General features: G+C 40.5%; 1 long non-coding RNA gene across 1 annotated transcript in view; it reads right to left on the bottom strand.

Annotated features, from left to right (window-relative positions):
- The window catches only part of LOC104910907 (uncharacterized), an 85,501-nt gene that overhangs the window by 22,389 nt on the left and 43,109 nt on the right, over positions 1-20,003 (bottom strand). The window contains exons 12-13 of the long non-coding RNA XR_014883244.1: positions 9,315-9,492; positions 5,347-5,452 (exon numbers count right to left, since the gene is read on the bottom strand). This is a non-coding gene — a long non-coding RNA (uncharacterized LOC104910907). The remainder of the gene's footprint in view (positions 1-5,346; positions 5,453-9,314; positions 9,493-20,003) is intronic.

Below are 20,003 nucleotides of genomic sequence, written 5' to 3'. Positions count from 1 at the left end.
AAGAAAGCATGAAGGAAAAAAGAAAGAGAAGGTTTTGAGCTAAGAAGTCTAGTTTGAGAAATCCAAAATTGCAAGAACAAAAAGTGCTTGGATGAGTGCTTTAGTTCAAGGCAAAGCTGACATGCCAGGTCTAGACTGGGACAAAATTCAGACATTAGTTATTAGCAGTGCCAGTATTCAAGGATGCTAGAATCAGCGTTCTGCTGAGATTTCATTCACAGAAATGCATTTCAAAGTAAGTACCCAGACAATGTGCTGTCGAAAATCAGTGGGCCTACTGTAGATTTTTCACTGAAGTAAGTGGATAGCAAAGTACTTGGACAACATACTGATGAAAATTATTAGAAGCAATGCAGTTCATATGAAGTATCTGACCAAAAAGAAATATTACTGGCAGGACAAGGTCTTTTAATTTCTAACTGGACTCCTTCAGACTGGCAGCTCTGTCTGGCTGGGCTTCATGCAGGTGTTTTTCCACTTCTGGCTGTTGTTTTCCCCATGAAGACAAGGGCCAGAGCTCCTCAACATCCCTGGGCACCAGGTCAGATCTGGGGGAGCACATGAGGATGCAGGGGGAGACTTTTATGCAGCCAAGCAAGTTTCTGGCCTCCAGCTCTTGAAAAAGAGTTTCCACATTCTGCCAAGCCCTCCAAACTGCCCAAACACTTCGGAAATTACAACATCCCTTTTTGCTGCCAACTGGGAAATCTGCTTCACTCCATCAACTGGCAGAAAACAAAACACACCTTTTGGGAGGAAGAATATTTTCACCTCATTATTGCAAAAAGGGCAGTATATGTCTCTTAGTGGCTCACTTGTGTTTCAAAATGGGGCACAGACACCATGATTTTCACATAGGAGTGGTGTGTTGAGGGCAAGGAAATTGTTTTTTCTGCTATAGCTGATGAGCAGTGACAGATTTAGCCACTGAGCATGGGTGTGGCGTTCCAGACAGGATTCCTCATAAGGGTCCTATACCCAGAGGCAGCACCAAGACACTTCTGTATTTTTGTCTAGGCTGAACATCTATACTTATACCAGCTGTAGGGCTCTGGCTTGTGTCTCCCACCTAAAGCTAGCATTTCCCCCTGATTAGTGTTCTCCTACCAGGGTTACTAATGCAGTCACATTAGGACAGCTGGTTGTCCCATGGCCTGGAGGGCTTCTATACATCCCAGAATTAAAGCCTTGCAGGCAATAAAATAGTTGGGACCTAAGAGTTTTCTTGGAAATGTGATGTGAATGAGCAAACAGAAAAGAAATTAATGCTGTGTTGATACTCTTGGCTCTAAGATCACCTCTGGTTCATTAAAAACTAGCATGAACTAATGGGAAGTTAAACCAGCTATTAAAATGCTTGTGTCACTTAATTTCTTCTAATACATCCAGTTAATATTTCCAAGACTATTGTCACAACCAGTGGCTGCCACAGTGAGTGTTCTAGGAAGGGAATGAGCTGTCACAGACACACTAAAGTCACACTGAAGGACATGAAGGACCCATTCTAAGGGAGCAGACTAATTTAAAAGCATTGTTGCTACATGCTGGCCCTTTAGCTAGAGTAGAATGATGGTCAAAATATTTGGACATTAATAAAACCATCAATAAAACCTTCCCTCCTAAGAGTTGACTGCATGGGGAAGAAGATAGTTACACACACCAAAGACAAGAACCAGCTCTCTAGTCCGGATTCATCTGATCTTGGCTTAGGTGTAGGAAATACATACACATCAGAATGCACATCCCTGTACAAAGCTATGCTCCAAACAAAGCAAAGATTTCTCCCTCTAGATGGTACTTTAGGTCACAAAGATCTCTGTCATAGATTTGTCTTTAACTCCATTTATCATAGAGACCCTATGGCAATTTTTTTCCTAACTTACACATTAGCAAGGTGCTAGTGTTTATATGGGCATGTATACAGGATGAAGTTATGTTTGGACTATAGCCACGACTCTCAGCCATGTAACTGTTTTTCTTGTTCTGAAGAAACAACCAGCAACAATGAAGGTCCTTATCAAAATAAGTTGCGGTTTTCTAAAGGAATCACAATATCTTTTTCCTAACATAACGTAGAGCCATAATTTTACTCTTTTTTAGATCAATTACAAAATGTACAGGTTGCTTTCTTGGAGGCTAGATGTCGCCCATAAACTGCTACGCACAGTGGGGATCTCCTAGGACACCATCTCAATTCAATCATTTCTACTCCTTGGTTTGCAAGTGCTGCTAAGCTCAGAGAAGTCTTTAACAAGCTGACACCTCTGAATGCACATTCCTTCTTCCCTTGCCAAGTGGCTGCTCCCTATCCTTTGGTCCTGTGAAGATAATTTAAGAAATGTGAAGGAAATGAGAGAGAACATCTAGGCCCTAAAATAACAGTGGATATTTATGTCTTACCCAGGCTCTCCTGGACCCTTCATACTTCTGCCTGTGGCCCAGGAACCCATTTCAGCTCAGCTTGATGCCATTAAACCCAGCCCCAGATGCACTGTAAGTAGTTCTTTCTCCAGTCTCATCTCCTTTTGCTTCTGACCAGGCTTTTGAGTGGACAATGGTCTTTGGTCCTCTCAGACACCCTCTCCCCAAAGAGAAGTTGCTTATTTCTCTCCAAGTACATGCAGATGCTGGCAGATCAAGATGTGACTCCACAATTCTGTGTTTAGAGTCTTCTGGGATTATAACACGTTACCTAAAATCTGAAATGAATTTGTTTCATTTTGAATTGTTTCTGGGTATTGGCCATTGTATCACTGAAGAACAGAGTAGCAAGAAATTCCTGTTCAGAAATCACTTTGAAGAGAGATCATTCAGTGAATAGAGGGAAGACAAAGAGGGGCTGGGCTCAATCCTTTCCTAAAATTTAGGAATAGTGTTGACCTTATGACTGATTCAATTCGTGGGATCTGAACCAACTACAAGCTGCTGGGTTTATTCTGCTTGCTTGTTTTCATGTGTAGGAAGCATTGCTTCTGTGTTGTATAGGTGAACAAGTATGGGGTATAACATTTTCTAGGAACAGCGATTACCCATTCATCCAGGTACTCAGCCTCGTTCTGATCTGCAGTTCCTGACAGCTGTGTTCTTTGCAAAGAATAGGAGACAAATTCCAAGTTAAGGCAGAAACTGGATTCCAGAAGGCAATGAAGAGAGAGCTAAAATATGATACCCAGCTCAAAGCCCATGTCTGTTCTATGAATAATACCATAATATGTCCATGAACTACTGACTAGACTGTGCAATCTCGAGAGATACTAACACCTCCCACTATACCATGACCACATTCAAATATTTCCTGTAATTTCTCAGTGTCAGCGGTAAAGTATCTAGTATACACCACCTGAGGTGATTAAACATGCCTTATAAATGTCAAAACACTTTCCAGCATAAATCTTCAAAGGTCTGCATGAACTCTTGTTTAAAACTGGCTCCCCTCTCTCTTTTTGCCTGTTGCAGCAGGAAAGGAAAATGGCAGTAGATATTATAGTACTTCAGGCATTTATTTCCACAAATGGTAGAGTACAAAACTACACTGAGGTCTTATTTTTTGATATTTTATTTTATATTATATATTTTTATATATCATATTTATACATATTTATATTTATATTTTAATATTTGATGCATCAAATATTAGTTTCTAATCAGCTCTTGAACATCTATCTGTTAGTAATAACTACTCAAGTAAAAACATCCTGTGGCCTCTGTCTGCCTGGAAAATCCATCTTACTTCTAAAGTCAATTGGAAATTGTATCTGGTAATCCTTGGATGAATTAATCTTAGGGTAATACTTTTCTGCATACAAATAGTCCATATAGAAAAATATTCTACTCTCCATAGGGCCATTTTCTCCTGCAGATATGAAATATAACTCATTCTTTTATGGGAACAATTGCCTCTAGAAATGTGGATCATTTAAGGGTGATGCCTACAACTTCAGACTTGAAAACATTTACAAGTGTGAAAAGGCCCTGGACTGATATGGGATTGGCATGTAATTAAAACAAAGCATATCAAGTCATGCCATCTGTTCCAGCTGAACATGTATTGTACGTGCAGCCCCACCAGCACTGCCTTGTCCTACCCAAGGAACCCATAGAAGTTTGCATCCTCACAGAAAAGGTACGAGCAGTTCAACCACCAAACACCAAGCTGTTTGTGGTAACCAATCATCTAGTCTAAACTACTCTGCTTTCTCTTCCTTACCATGAAAGGATATAATTTACACTCCATACTACCCATCCAATTAAGAAAATACAAGCTTAAATTTTAAAGTTTTTTTTATAGTTTTCCAAAACAGAGTAAGTTGGTTTACTTGAAGCCTTTTGCAGATTAAGTTGCAGGCAACTCCTCTCACTCAGACAACCCTTTCCAGACTAAAGACAAACATTTGGGACTGTTGGTTCAGATGTACCTCTGGCACTGGGTCTGTACATGCTGTGAAAATGCATTTGGGGTGGGATCAAACACCATACGCTGAGTTGTAGTGAAAGTGAACCAGTTTCCAATTCATTTCCCATGAAATGTAGATATAACACAGATTGAGAGGGAAAAATCTGTGCTAATAGAGATCTAAACTGCCTTTGGACATAGTTCTAGAGAATATACGTTATAGGGAAATGATACAAGCAGCTGTAAGAAGGTCTTGAAATAAGTGATTTCCAGGTTCAACCAAACATAGAGTGGCTTCATTTGTACTTTGCAACTCTATGCACATGCAGAAATGACTATGGACCCAACACATAACTCCACAATGAGAGAGACCAGAGAGCTCACTTCCACCTTCTTCAGGAGTTCACCTTGGATAAGTCAAAATGTCAATCCACCATCAAAGACTTCAGGGCTTTCCAACAGCCCCAGTATTTATAATAGCAAACAGTACCAAAGACAAGCCTTGCCTTCAGTGCATGGTTTGTGTTTCAGTTGGTTCATTCTATAGATGTGCCCATACCCAGTTTACTTTCCACTGGGACACTGTTGCAATCCCTCAATCATAGAGCGTTTGTACAGAAACCTGCTTTCTGTAATCAGGAACCATAAGGAGAGCGAGTTTCACTTTATCGCTCTCTGCCTAAATATATAAATAATCCGAAATCTGAAGTGTATGTTGGACAGCACCCTCGGGCTATCATTTTACACCCAGCTGTTATTCTCAGAGGTTTCTCAGTAAATCCAGGAATAGACCCAGCCAGGAGTCAGGAACAGGCTCAGAGGAGAATGTCACCATATGGCAGCTCCTGACTGTTGCATAAATATATTGATTAGCTGAACCAGCTTCAGGATGTCTCTATTGAGGAAAGAAAACTAAAGAAGAGATATAGATTATCAGAAAGATGGAAAAGTACCTGAATTGTCCACTCCTTTCCACTTAAGTATCTTGTCTAAACCGTGACACCAATCGCTTGAGAAAATCCTCGATTTCAGCTTAAATATGAAGACTGAATGCAATTCCTGAATAAAAATTGAACAGAATAATCATATATTATTGCTATGACAACCTGGAATAGCACATTAGCAATCCAAATGACAATATTCTTCCTCCCATTACACAGACATTGGTGAGAAAAGAAATAACACTGTAGGTTTTTAATATGTATTTTCAAAAGGGAAAGATATGATCATATATTAAAACCCACCTTGAAATCCTTGAAGACCATTTTCTTCACATCTTTAAGCAGCTAGTGAGTGGGTCTTGAACTCTGTGCATTAAAGCTGAAGGGAAATGGTAATAACTGCTCTCCCATTCACTTTCTATGTGACCTCCAGCAAATCATTTTAACCTCACTGCTTTTAGCATCAGCCCAAAGAGGAAGAAAGCTGAAGACTTCAGCTTTGTCTGGGACCCAGAGGGCCTTGTTGTGTCCATTTTGATAGCAGGTGGTGCACCTGGAGCAGTGGATGATACTAGGGGAGGGCTGTGGTGGCTCAGGTGACAGGGACAGAGCACTGGGGTTAAAGCACCCTGCAGCTTTGTACTGCAAAGGGACCCCACTTTGCTCTAAAGGCAGCACCCAAATGCATGCTGGTCAGGGTGTGAAAAATAGATGCCAGATAATGAAAGCCAAGTGCTTAGAGAGAGCTTGGATGGGACTGAGATAGTAGAGAGGTAAGAAGGAATGACAGTTCATTATTTTAAAAATGAAACAAACATCAGGCTATTAGGCATTCCCCAGTCGCTACTAACACAACAGCCTTTCTCAAAGGGAAGTAGTGCCCTCATCCTTACTGCTGTTCCTACCTGATCTCAGTGTATAAATCCTGAGGGCACTGTGCAAACCTGAATTTATCCCTCAGCATTCATAGAGGCAAAGAAAAAACACTCCACGTATCTATAGCCATGTACCCATCCTTGGCATAGGCCACGCTCCACAGGAAAGCTTTAGTATGGTGCCCAGGAATGTACTCACTCAGCTTCCCAGTAATGGGGAAGCAAAATGATACATTTTTTCTCCATTTTCAGTGTGCCTGGGTAGTTTGCTCATGATAATTTTCTGACTGTGATGTAGGAAAAGTATCTAAGTTGTTTTTTAGGTGTTAGGGTTGGTCTTCCCTTTTCTGGCACACAGAATGAATATCACAGCATGGCACCAGGGACCTCTATGGTGTGGTCAACAACATGCTCCAGATAAGGAGAAAATCCAGATGAAAACCCAGGTTTTCAATAGCTTATGGCTTTAGTTGTTTTGCTCTTCTGAAAAGACTGAAGCTAGTTACCATGAATCCAAGCCAAATTCATAGCTGGATGACAAGTGAAGAAGGATAAAACAGCAAACAAACTCATCCTGAAAAGTTTTCTGTACTGCTTCTTTGGGTTCAAAATGTTCGCAAAGAAAGTTCTGTTAGTTTAGAGCAGTGTTGGCCGAAATGGATACATTTTCCAGGGAAGTCAGCCAGTTTTTAAAGGAGGCCAAATCTGTTTCCACATAGAAATTGGCTAATTTTTTTTAGAATAGATGAGTTCTGCACAAAAATATATTAAATTCCTTTCCCTGCCCCAAACTGTATACACTTTCATATATCCTGATGGGAGAACTGTTGTTCCATCAGCAACAGAGAATTGCAATTCAAACAATTGCAGTATTATGCAATTAGAATGACAACAATGTCAACGTAGATGAGACAGGGAAAACACTCTAAAAACCAAGATGTATCCATTTCTGTCATTTCTGCCTTTTCAATCTCTGCACTCCTAGAAGCTGCACATGAGTACAGACAGCTTCCAATTTTTGTTTAAAAAAATTATAAACATAGACTAATCAATAGAAAATAGAATTTAAAAAAATGACACAACTATTAACTAATAAGTGATATATATTGACATTAATTAACAAGAGGCCAATTATACAGGTTGGACAATTGTAATAGCCTTCATCCTGGTGCATTTGGATAGCAAAAAGGATCATAAAAGACCAAAAAGAACCATTAAGGTCCACACCCTCTTCAAAAAAGTGTAGAAAGAAGAGAAATGTTTTTTAATACATAATGTACCAAAGAACTGAGATGTGTCAAAAAACACATGGCATGTACCATTGCCTGTCTCTGAAGTGTCTGCCATTTGGAATACTGTAATTTAAATACTTTGCCTGTTTAGTCTATTTTGAATGGCTTCATTATAGAACCGGTGGGAAATTCTCCAATGAAACTAAAAAAAAACCAACCCCCCTGCCAAAGCAGGTTCCCTACACCAGGTCGCACAGGTAGGCGTCCAGGCGAGGCTTGAATATCTCCAGAGAAGGAGACTCCACAACCCTCCTGGGCAGCCTGATGATGCTCTACTTTCTAACACTATTTCTTTCTGCAATCTGCGATTACTAAAATACACAGTAAATACACAGAATACTGTGAATATGTATTCTACAGCATGTATCCATCAGATATGTGCAAATTAATTGAGATTCTTGGAAATAATAAAGGTAGAAGATTTAAACCAGTGTGCTTTAAATGCTAAAGGATTCAAGTCAAAAAATGTCAAAATCTTGGCAGTTTGCATGGGCTGGAAAGCCAAGCCTTGCCCTCCTGTAATCCTACACATCCCAGATCAGTGGTATCTTTAGTAAAGGACATCCTTGTGCTGTCCATAACTGATTAACAGAAGGGCTTTTAGACTACAAGGATGTGTAACCATGGCTCTTGTGACCAGGCTGGGTGTCTGGAAGAAAGCTATGCACACATGTAGGAGGCTTAGTTCAGTTGCCAGCTCATCTCTTATGGTGAAAGGTCATCATTTCATTCAGGTATTTGCTAAATATAGGAAATGCTCAGGAAGCTGAATGCTTTGATCTTGAAATACTTGTAAGCTTGGTGTGATGAAAGGATGAGGGAAACATTTAAAACAGATCGAGGGAAACAGATGTTTGGCTTCTTCCATCCACTACCACTAAATCAGTCACTGACCCAAACTTGTATTTAGCACAGGTGATTTTCCACAAAGCTAATCCTGCTTTCATTCAGGACATTCTTCTTCCATAAAAATCCATCTGCTTGCATAGCTTCAGAGATCGGCATAAATTGTAGCTCACCCGAACGGGTTTTGCAAGGGGGTCCCTGCACCAAATCTGAGAGCCACATGTTTCTTGGTGAGAAATAGCAGAGATTCTCTCAGTTTGGGCTTTCTGAGTTACCAGCTGATGAGAAACCTGAATTTTTTCTTGATATTTCCTGCTCTTTTTAAAGCAAACTTTAAAAAACAAAACAAACAAACAAAACAATAAACAAACCCTACAGGCAAGCATTTTTTTTCATTTCAGAGGTACCCACCCCCTCAGTCATGGTTAAATACACCACAAAATCCATTTTCTACTGGATTTTTTTCATTTATTTCTTGCCTGCCTCCTTTTGTGTTGTTTTTTTTTTTCCCCCCCACACTTTAACATTATCTTCTCCACTTGTGGATGGCCTGTGAGCACTTAACTCACCCCCTACAACACCCACAGCAGAGGACTAACTATCACTGCATGCCTCAGCAGTTGCACCCACAGCCCCTTAGCCAATGAGAAGCTACACCAAGGTGGCTTTTTCTGAAGGACAGTGACAGCAGGAGGGTTGGCTTATGAAGTTTCAGAGCAAAGACACAACTGGAAATTAAGTCAACTAGGTCATGGAATCGTTTGACTTGGAAGGGACCCTGAACAGCCACTTTGTCCAACTCCTCAGCAGTGACCAGGGGCACCTAAAGCTCCATCAGGTGCTCAGAGTTCCGTCCAGCCTGACCTTGAGTGTCTCCAGAGATGTGGCACCATCTCTCTGGGCAACATGTGGCAGTGCCTCACCACTCTGTCATAAGAAACTTTTTCTTTATATATACGGCCTTCACCTTGCAATCTCACAGGGTGACCTCAGCCCTAAGTCAGGGCTCAGTGAAGTCTTCCTTGGTTGGTCCATGCTGAATCCTATTTTCACGGCTTTCAGCAGCCTCTTGTTTCTTGGTTTCTCAGAAATTTTTCATCTGGCTGGTAAAGCCCAGCCAGGAGTGGAAGCAGATGTTTATGGACCTGTCAATAAGCATAGATAATTGCTTGAACCTCTTAACTCCATGCAACTGTCCAGACAATTATCAGCTTATGTATTTACATCATTCTTATTAACATTATGTTTCATCAGCATTTTATCCTCTTCATTTTATCCTCTGCAAAACCCCTGCAAATGTCTACCATGACAGAACAATAAGTAATGCTTAAGTTAACATTTGATCCTCATTTTCTTATAAGTAAGTGCCAGGTTCTTCTGATCATCAAAATAGGTCTTATCTTGAAAATGCTGGGGGGAAAAAAAAAACAAAACAAACAAACAAAAAACCCCATATTGTCAACAAAAGCAAGCCTGCACTGGAAAGTTTACAAGTTCAACAAAAGAAATTCTGCTGCTTAACAAAACTGTGATTGCAAAAAAACTCAAAACATTTATTCTGCCACGAGTGTAATTTAAGGCTATTTAGTTTTTGCTCAACCTTTTACAGATGAAGTGTTGTTTCACCCTGTGCATCACATCAACCTTCACAGTGCAAAATCTAATGAGGGATAAGCAGTCATGAACACTGAAGTTGTACTACAATACAGCAGTTTTTACAAATAAAAGAATAATTTCATAGAGACAGACTTTTTTTTTTTTTTTTTTTTTTGATCATGTTTTTCATAAGGGTTTGTTGTAAGATGTAACAGCAACAGAATATAAAGTAACTCTTTAAATCATTCGATTCACCTCAAAGTTTTTTTTACCAATATGCCCTACGGTAACATATACTACAGTAAATTAAGCAGTAACAAAATAGAACCTCACAGTTGGTGTTTTATTATACAATTTTGAGTTAGACCCAGATTTTCTGTAGCAGCTTAAAGCACTTCTTGTACATGAGGAACCGTATAGAGCATAAACTTCTGCAAGCTCGGTTCATCAAAGCTTTGTCAGCGTGAGAACCTTCAAGCATGTTTCATTTCTATCCAATTCTGAGAGAATTGGTAGACCTAATTCTCCCCACAGATAAGAAAACTCACATCCAATTCAGAGCTTTTCACAGCCCCCAGTTAATTTTTTATGTATATATCAGAGGTCTATAAAATACTTATTTTTGAAATAATGACTAAATAAAAATCAGCACTGTGATATACGACTGGAACCCAAGTGCCTTCTCAGCTCTGGCTTTCCTTTAGGAAATTCTCTGTTATGTGATCAGTGGCAAAACCAACTGAGATCTTTTCCTTTACCTTATGAATAATACGTGCTGTTTTGTTCCTGGCCTTATGGACTGAAATTGGAGGTGAAAGTTGTTTTGGGTAACAGGAGTATAGGGTTGATGTATTGCTTCCATTTATTATTTGATCTCATTCTATTATGTGTTTCCTTATGGTACACTCAATAGGCTGTAATCATGGGGAACAAGATAGAAAGGGTAGGGCAAGTATTTTATTTCCTGCCTTGGCTGCTGCATAATTTTCATTAGAGCTTATTTTGAATCACAACTTTGAGTATCAAACAAGAAGGATTATGGATACAGTGTACTGGGATTAAACCTCCATGTTTTTTTTTTTTTGTTTTTGTTTTTGTTTTTTTTGTGTGTGTGTGCGTGTGTGTGTGTGTGTTTGTAAGCAATGTAAAGAGTTAATACACTGTCTTCATTTTTATAGCTGAAATATTTTGAGCTTTTGTTTAAAAAAAAAAAAAAAAAAGGAAATGGTACAGTGGTGCTTAAAAAAATTGTTTTTCCAGCTCCTTTTGTACAACAATTGTTTGATATAAACTTGCAAGACACTGTGAGCTTCCTCTCCCAAATAGCCTAGGCGTTCTTTTTCCAGCAGGAGGAAAAAGATCGTGTCCAGGATGAGATCACATCAACTGCTCCATTGGTGCCACCATGGTGCCAAAGTAGGGCTGAAACACATGCCCAGTTGAGGGCTGATGGCACAGACAGAGCCAGCAAGAAGTGTGGGGACGGGCATTCCTGCTCTATTCCCAAGAAACACTGTTCCCACTGCAGAGACGGACACCCCCAGACACAGACATCCCACCCCTGGCCCTGGGGCTGGGCAAGGCAGAGGGCTGCACATCCCAGCAGTAGGTTCCCAGAGGCCAGAGCTACACTTTGATCAAGGTGCCTCTGCTGACTTTTGGGAATTAAGCCTGAGGAAGTGAAATAAAACTTTCAGTACAGCCACATGGCTCTTGAAATAATAGAAACCACTTGAGAAGCTGCAGGTTAGGACAGGTCTGAAGATTTCAGAAGTTTTCAGTGAAATCTTCAATTGCTTATTCAGGCAGCTAGTTGAAGTGGAGATCTTGCCAGACTGTTACTCACAAACAGAGCTGAAAGATCCCAGAAAAATTCTTGCCTAGAAAAGCAGGTTGCATAAACTCAGGCCACCCAACAGCCTCATCTGATCAGACTGGGGGGGTCCATTACAAGGCCACAGCTACACCCTTTACATACATAACACCATAAGTGTAGAACAACATAATGGACTCAAATCCAAACAAAACCCAGGTCTCTTCAAGTTCTGTGATCCAACAGCTCAGGTGGAAACAGGTATCCTTCCCATCATGGGGACACTGGTAAAGATTTTGCCTGCAAGATTCCTTTTCTAATCTCAAACACTTAATGGCAACCTGCAGCAGGTCCCTCAGGACCCAGAGTCATGGCCCTGAGCTCCTTGGGACCAGTTCCCCAGATGGGCTCTGAAGAGCTCTAACCCTGCTTTCCTGCATGGAGGCACACCAGTGCTTATCCTGCCTCACAAATGTCCTACAACACCCTGATTTGCCTTCAGTATACCACCCCCTGGATTTCTCACTGTGGATGTTGTCTAAGACATTTGAAATTTTGCATGCTTTGTCTCAGACCTTTAGCTTCAGTAGCCCTCCATGGGCTTGTCAGTGTTGATGGGATGGCATAGATAATGCAGAAGCTCTTCTATGCCAGTCGTGCAGCAGTTAATTTAGATGGCAAGAAGCCCGCAGTGTCCTATTCCTGTGTCCTGTCCAAGAGGCGATGACATTTTCTGATTGCAAACATGATCCTATGCACCTCAGAGTCAATTTTAGTCACAGACTAAATTGTATAAATCTGCTTTCATAGAAGATAAAATCTTCCTCTGTACTTTTCTTTTTTTCCATTGCTCAATTATCTATTGTTTTGCTCAGCATGTTTTAATCATAAGTAAGTTCATTAACAGATGTGCTCTTTGGAGCCATGAGGGACTCTGTGATATGATGGCATTAATATTTTTGAATAACATCATTAATATCATTTACTCTAAAAGGCACCCACAATGGCCTCAAGGCAATTATAAAACTTTGTTTCATGGTTCTGAATGAGCTCATCCAACTAAAATGACTACAATGCATGTCTACATAATATTGCTGCTAGTTGTGTCCTATTTATTTATGAGACTCATCAGCCACTGTGAGAACTCGTGAGCATATTTGTCCTTTCACTGTAAAGTCACCATCTCAGCTGGCTCCAACCACTTGGATCTCAGGAAAGCTGTCCTACAAAAGGGTCAAGAAGGAACAAGAAGCTCCCCTAAATTTGGAAGTTTCGGTGGTGGTCTCCAGGGCAAGCTAGGGGTTGTTCTACAGCTAATGACTGGTCTGCTGGGAAAGCTTCCCACTGAGTTCAACAGGGATGGAGATGTGCTTGAACCCCACTGGCATGCCTACCATCGTACTGAAACCAAGTCTCTGGGTGAACAGGGAGTAGCTAGGAAAGTGAAGTTGCAGTGTCTTGCACTCAGTGAGAAGCCAGGCTGTGTCTGTTAAAGATCCCATCTCTTTACATATATGAATACATACCTTCGCATTCTCCTTTGAGCTACATCCTTCCTTCCTGGAGTCAATATTCAAAGAATTTGAGTTTACTTTTTGATCATCTTACTTCCACGTGAGTAAAAGTGCTCTTCTCTCCTTTATGAAGCAGGCTGAGAACTATAGATAAAAGTTCCTATACAGAGATGAGATACCTTGCTTTCTCCATGAATGCACTGGATAGCTGCTGTATTCTTTGAGCAGAGCAGCAAAGTCTGTGGGTTTGTTTTGTTTATTCTGACCATATTTGGATGGGAAGAGGCATAGGCAGGAGATGAAAATGGTTTGTATAATAAAAATGATCTTGGATGAAGCTCAGTAGTATATTACTGTTTCATTTTAGTGCTCCTGAAATAGTAAGGCCTTGTCAGATTCAGTCCCAAGGGAGTACACCAGACAGATTTCAGTTTCAGCTTGTGCCATATAGTTGCACTTTGTCATATTTGCTCACATTGTGGCATATATGTGGGGAGGAAAAGGAGAAGAATTTCCCTGTTTCTAAGCTGTAAAACATCTTTCAACAACTCTGTTCCATACTGAAGCAACAATATATCATCGCTGGTCACAGTGTAAGGCAATTACATGAGTATAGGTATTCTATCTGCAAAGGTGGCAATCCAAACTGTGGATCCAGCAAAAATTTAGGCATGAGGAATTAATGTTTTATTCTTAAATTTCTACTTGTTTCTCAAGAGAGGGGAAAGAAGGGGAACAGGAATGGGAATGGGAATGGGAAGGGAGGGGGAGTTTTTCCTGGGAAAACCTCTGTGCTACAAATGCCCCCTCTAGAAAGAGTGAACATTGCCTTTCTCCCATGCTAGTACTGTCCAAGCTAGTTAGCTGTTTGGGCTGGATTTCATCTGGCTGCAGCTCTGCAGATAAGTGCGCCCAGTGGGAGCTCTGACCTCAGCCAGGGCCTCCAGGCACAACAGCATGACCAAGCAGCAACAGTGAGCTCACACTCCATGCTCCCAAACAGCTTTCCTAAGGGTAGTTACAGAGTTGTCAGAGTCAGGGATGCTGCTGGACCAGCAAAAGGAGGATGAGTTGGGATTGCATTGTGCCTCTTTCCTTGCACATTGCATGGAACATTACAGAAATAATCCCTCTGCTGCATCTCAGAGCAAATTGCTGATTGCAGATTTGTTGCAGAGAAAGTTGCCTCTTGGCTCTTGAACAGTGTATCTGCTTTAAACTTAAATTCTGTGCCATCACCCAAAACTTCCTGCCAAAGCACGGCTCTCTCCACATATCCGACTCCTCTGTTCCCTCCATCTTTCTTTCCAAAGCCGTGGGAACGGGCTTCATCACTTGAGAAAAATGCCCCGCTCATACCCCCCGCTGTTGCTTGAAGCAGACAAAAAAAATTAAAGTCTTTTGAGCAGAGAATCTTTGTCAGGACAAGAAATAATACTGACCTCAGTGAAGATGGCATGTGCCGCCAGAGAGGTGGTTCAGGCTGTGTTCCACAACCAGCTGTCTGCCAGACTACAATGCAGGGTAGAGTATATGGAATATAATTTCCCTCCCCATTTGCATTTAATACAATGGCTTTGGACCACACATTATTTAAAAAAAAAAAGAAAAAAAAAAAAGAAGTAGTCCAGGCACTTGGCTTTCACTAATGGCTTGTTACTCCTCAAGCACTGTCTCTTCAGTGCAGAATGACAGCGTGATTTGTGTCTCTCCCAAAGCTTCTATTTGCCTTCCTCCATATCCTGACTGAAATTCGCTATTTTTAATAATAATAATACCTCTATGTAACAGTGGGAGGACTGGACCCACATGGGTGGTCTCTTATAATGAAGATAAGGTATCTGGGAACAATATTTTAATGTATTTTGCTTTTAATTGAGTTTTTCCAGTGTTTGGGATAATTATTTCTACCAATTAGCCCACTGGTATTGTTAGCTGGAGGCAACCAGTCCTCCTTCAGGCCTCTGACAGAGGTTTACAGTATGCACAATGGTGCATAGTCCCATTTATGAGAAAAAAAATTGCCCCTCTGCTCCCAAAACTATGGGAAAGGACTCCATTGTGAGACAAATATTTCCCATGGAAATTATTCTGAGAAGCCTGATGAGGGTTCATGTTTCAGATAAAAGCAAGTAGTTGGAGATTCTAAAATGAGGCTCAGAATGAACACAGGGCAGGGGAGGCAGCAGAGACCTGACCAGGCATCTGACAGCATTGACCATACAGAGATGATAGGCACCAAGCCTCCAAGACCAAGTCTATCCCCAACAATGAAGAAACAGATCAAATTTAATGAGAGTAAATTTGGAGCATTTATACTTCAAGACTTTCTTTGCAAACAAGCTAGGTCTTAGATGTTTGTTTTTCGTAATAAATTATATCTGAATGGTGATACAGCCACATGAGTGCTGGAGCAGTGGCCTTGGGCATGAACATGTGGTGTGTTTTCCTTACATCAGCCTTGAGCAGGAAAGTTTCTAGCAGTGTGCAGCAGGAAGCTGTTCATGCAGGGGAGAGAGGACTGGCAAGACTTACATGAAAAGCTCCTGTGGCAAAAATATGTTAATTGTTATACAGGTAAAGAACAATAAGGAGTAGGATATGACCTGGTAGCACATAAGCACATTAAGGAATTACAAGACAAGTCCCATGGCACCAGAATCTCTGCCTGGGCAAAATTCAGTGAATAGAAGCAAGGAAATTTTCAAGTCAAAGATGAATGAGTCCTTTACATAGCTCAAAACGCAAACGACTTGATGATGGTGGCCATGTAAATATGATTTTTTAGCTGCACTAAAAAAAATCTCCCCAGCTTTTTAAAAAAGTAGAACAGAAGTTGTGATTATACATCAGGAATTTATCAGTGAAATCCTTTCCATCAGAATATGCTCATTCCTGTTTGCCACAGCAGATGAGTCTCAGCAAAAAAAAGATTCAGTGTTTAGGATGGAGCTCATGGTCTGCCCAAGGTGTTTCACCCTAGGACACCCACAGTCTGTTGGAAACCTCTTGTTTTTAGGCACATTTTTCCATTCCATGAAAACCTCAAAAGCCCTCTGCTGCATCTGTACAACGTGGAGCTGCTTCTCTCCAGTGCAGCCCCAATGTGGGATGGAGCTAACAGAGTGTTCAATGGTGAACACTGCCAGAGGGCATCCCAAAGAGACATTTTGCTGGCTTAGAATCTGTTACTAATCATGCAACTGCAATCTAATAATAACATTTTACCAGTTTAGGACCATGGCATGCGACTGCAGTCTAACAAAACTTACTGCAACATCTGCTGCTGGTAGAGGAAAAGTAGAGAGAACACTGACAGAAGCTCGTTGTGAAATCCAGTTATTGGGAAGATTTTTACAAACGTGAACGAAACACTTAATGCTCCTACACCAGAAAAGTAGGTACAGTACAGTGGAATGGGATTTTGGAGAGAAATCCTCCAGAGACAACACATTTTATGCTAAACCAAAGCTTTTTAAAAATATATATATTTTTTCCCCCCTTTTTTTTTTTTCCCTTTTCCTCCCTTTCCAGCAAATCTTTGCTTTGCTGGGATGGTTTCTGAGTTGTTGGCAGCAGTTTCAGGGCTTTAGCAAAGAAGCAGAGAATCTATTACTGAGATGAAAGTCCCAACCAACCTTTTTAGCATGTGCCAGAAGCCTTGGCAGTGAGTCCTGTACACAGTAAATACCTCCATACAGAGCTAGGAAGGCTGAAACTTCAGCAAGGTCACTCACCTGATGGCTAGGGAGGTGAGGCACACAGATTGCACTGACCTCGCTTAGGATTACACAGTTAATTCAAGAAAATATCAGAAATACACGTTATCCACACCTACTGCCTTTACCATGTCACCTCTTACTTTACTGAAATTTTTATTAGAATGTGTAAAAATTGTATCTTAAAAGACTTCCATCTCTGTTCTATAAAACATGCAGTGATGGAGATTCTGCAGTATCCCTTGTTAATCATCGTTTTTTTGAAGTGTGAGAAAGAAAGGGTGAGCATCGTTAAGGAAGAGCTGGATAAAAAGGAGGCATCCTAACATGAAAAAAATAGTGCTTGATCTTTCACTCACATTGCCCCTTATCCTATACAGATCAACACTATCTAGTTCTTGGATCTCAGTTTTAACTACCTCTGATCAGCTTGTACTGGCTTTTACAAAAGATAAACAAGTTCTATTATGACTCCAGGTAGGAAAGATTTTTACTGAGACCATGCTGTAATAAATTGTCTGGTGTCTGTTCTACCAGAGATTTAGTAACCTTGAAAGATGTAAAAAAGATTAAATCCCATCTACAAAATCTTGAAGCATTTCTTTAAAAAGAGAGGTCTGTCTCAGATTAGAAGAAAGTCCCACAGTGATTTTCCACTAGCTCCTAGAGAGAGACTTAAAATAGTGAATCAGGCAGTAGCCAACAGGGACATCCTGGATCAGTCCTAATGCGCATCCATGCATGCAAGACATTTTTTAACATATAAGCCAGCATCAGAAATCCATGCAGCTGTGGGATAATCTCCCTGCCAGGACAATTTCATCCTAAATCTTTATACTTAAAGACTTAAAACCTAAAGAATGAGTTTTGATAATATTTCCAAATCTCCAGTTTTGTTAGCTTTAGAATTATAGTTCCCTGTGCACTTACTATCAATTTAAAATGTCCAATTCCTATTTGAACCTTGCTAAATCCTTTGCTTCAAAGAGCCTTGGTTTCAACAGTCTATCTAGAATTCGTCAGTAAAGGGAAGGAAAAAGAAAAACTTTGCAAGTGCCTTGGATATCAGAACCAGCTCCAGGAGAACGCAGCTCTGGAAAACATAAAGAAGTATAACTTCAAAGGGTCAGAGAACAAATGAATGAAACAGCAGAAGAAAAGCCATCTCTCATCTCATTTAAGATAATCGGCAGAAGAAGAAAAGGTTACCTGCCTCCACCATTCAAAAGCAGGTTTCCATTGGTAAACATGTTAAACCAAAGCTGTTTAAAAGCACTTTTGCAACAGATGTTGCCTACATTTGCACACAGGAACTCCAGGAAATGCTTGAGGTGAATGCAAAGAGTCATGAATGTAGGTACCTGGAAACAGTTTATAAAGTGCTATAACTTTCCTGCAGGCAATGGAGCTCCATCAGTTGCACAAGACAAGAATTTGTTCCATTCATTAAAGCTTTCAAATCTCCAGAAAAAGAGGTATTGTTTTGAGTTGGTCTTCATGGCTTAAAATCCCAAGGAGACAGCAGCAGAATGGAGCAGTGCGTGTGAAAATCCTCCTGGTAACAACAGGTGATAGCTCAGAGACATTGTTACAATAACATTCAGTTCTATCAAGGGAAAGAACTGTAAAGGGATCTTAGTTTTGCACCTCTTTTTAGGAGGCAAGGAAGGGCACTGCCAATGAGATACGGGAGCACAGATTCTGCTAAAGATGTGAAATCAATCCTAAATGTCTGGGTATAGAAGAAGTTGGTCTAAAGTAGTTAAAATTTTGTTTCAGGAAGTACTGCGATATTTTTAGATTAAATTACATATAGTTACTCATTTCTATCTCTGTACAGAAAATTCTGGGCAAAAATATGGAACAAGACTAAAGGAGACCACCGTAAGCCAGGGCAATGCCTCACTTAGCTCTGTGCTCACCGGTATCAGTGCCTTATGGGAACAACATAAAGCACATGTAGGGCAAAGAACTTCTATGATGTACCCTCCCAGCCAGCAGTCATCCAGGGATTTGCACAGATGAAGAACATTACATTTAATAATGGCTCATGGTCTCTTCATCCTTGAAAGTGCCTTTTTGAACTAATTTATAATTTCGGCCTCCATATCATCCCTAGCAAAGATTTCAACAATTCCACTGGGTGAAAAATTAGTGCTTTGGTATAATTTATTTTAAAACCTGACAGTTTGGCTGAGTGCCCTTGAGTTTTTGGGTTGTATTCACCTTTCCTTTACTGTTCAAGATTTTCTATGTCTTTACTGTACTACCTTCAGCCATCTCACTTCTAAGCTGCAGGGTCGCAGCTTATGCATGTAAGTTGTTCCATTCTTCTCTGTCCTTTTTGCCTTCCTTTTAACTGGTTCTCCTATATTTTTTTTTCTGAACACAAGGGTGGCTAGGATTATCCAAACTAGAAAGGCACAGCACTGTGTAAATGTTCTCTCTTTTCCCCAGAAAAATGCCTTCTAAAACAAGATAATATAGGATTTGCTGAGATCTCTGTAAAGCCTCATTAATTTTATTGTTTCTTCTCATGTGCTCTGCGCACTAAACCAATTTTTCAGGAGTGCATCCCCAGATCCTATGGACTTGGCTCTTTTTCTAATAAACTTCAAATCAAAGTCCTCACTTTAGCAGGCCCTCTTGCTTTTGCACTTGAATTGTATAATTGTTCAGCCAAAACATCCTGCCTCAATGATGCCAGGTACTTTAAAATGAAAATATACAGAAACTTGGGACAGCTGTACAAGTTATACCAATAATTGTTGGCCTGCCATGCTCTGTTTGATACAGTTCTGTGTTGGAGTGAACATCTGGTGTGCCTCTGGATAACTTTGGTAGGTGCTCTGATTTTGGGCTATGTAGCAGGTTCTGGAGCTGATTGTGAGTTGAGATAAAACTCCCAGGAAATCAGCATTCTGGAGTCACTATTGGAACAGGATTTGCTAGGAAAAATGTTATGCAGAGGCACATTTTTCACAGTATTCTTTCCAATGCATTCTCTATGACAG

The sequence above is a fragment of the Meleagris gallopavo genome, chromosome 4 (assembly GCF_905368555.1).
Source record: "Meleagris gallopavo chromosome 4, MGAL_WU_HG_1.1, whole genome shotgun sequence".
NCBI classification, from domain to species: Eukaryota; Metazoa; Chordata; class Aves; order Galliformes; family Phasianidae; genus Meleagris; species Meleagris gallopavo.
Note: the sequence above shows the minus strand (reverse complement) of the source record. Positions and strands in the feature narration are given on the sequence as shown.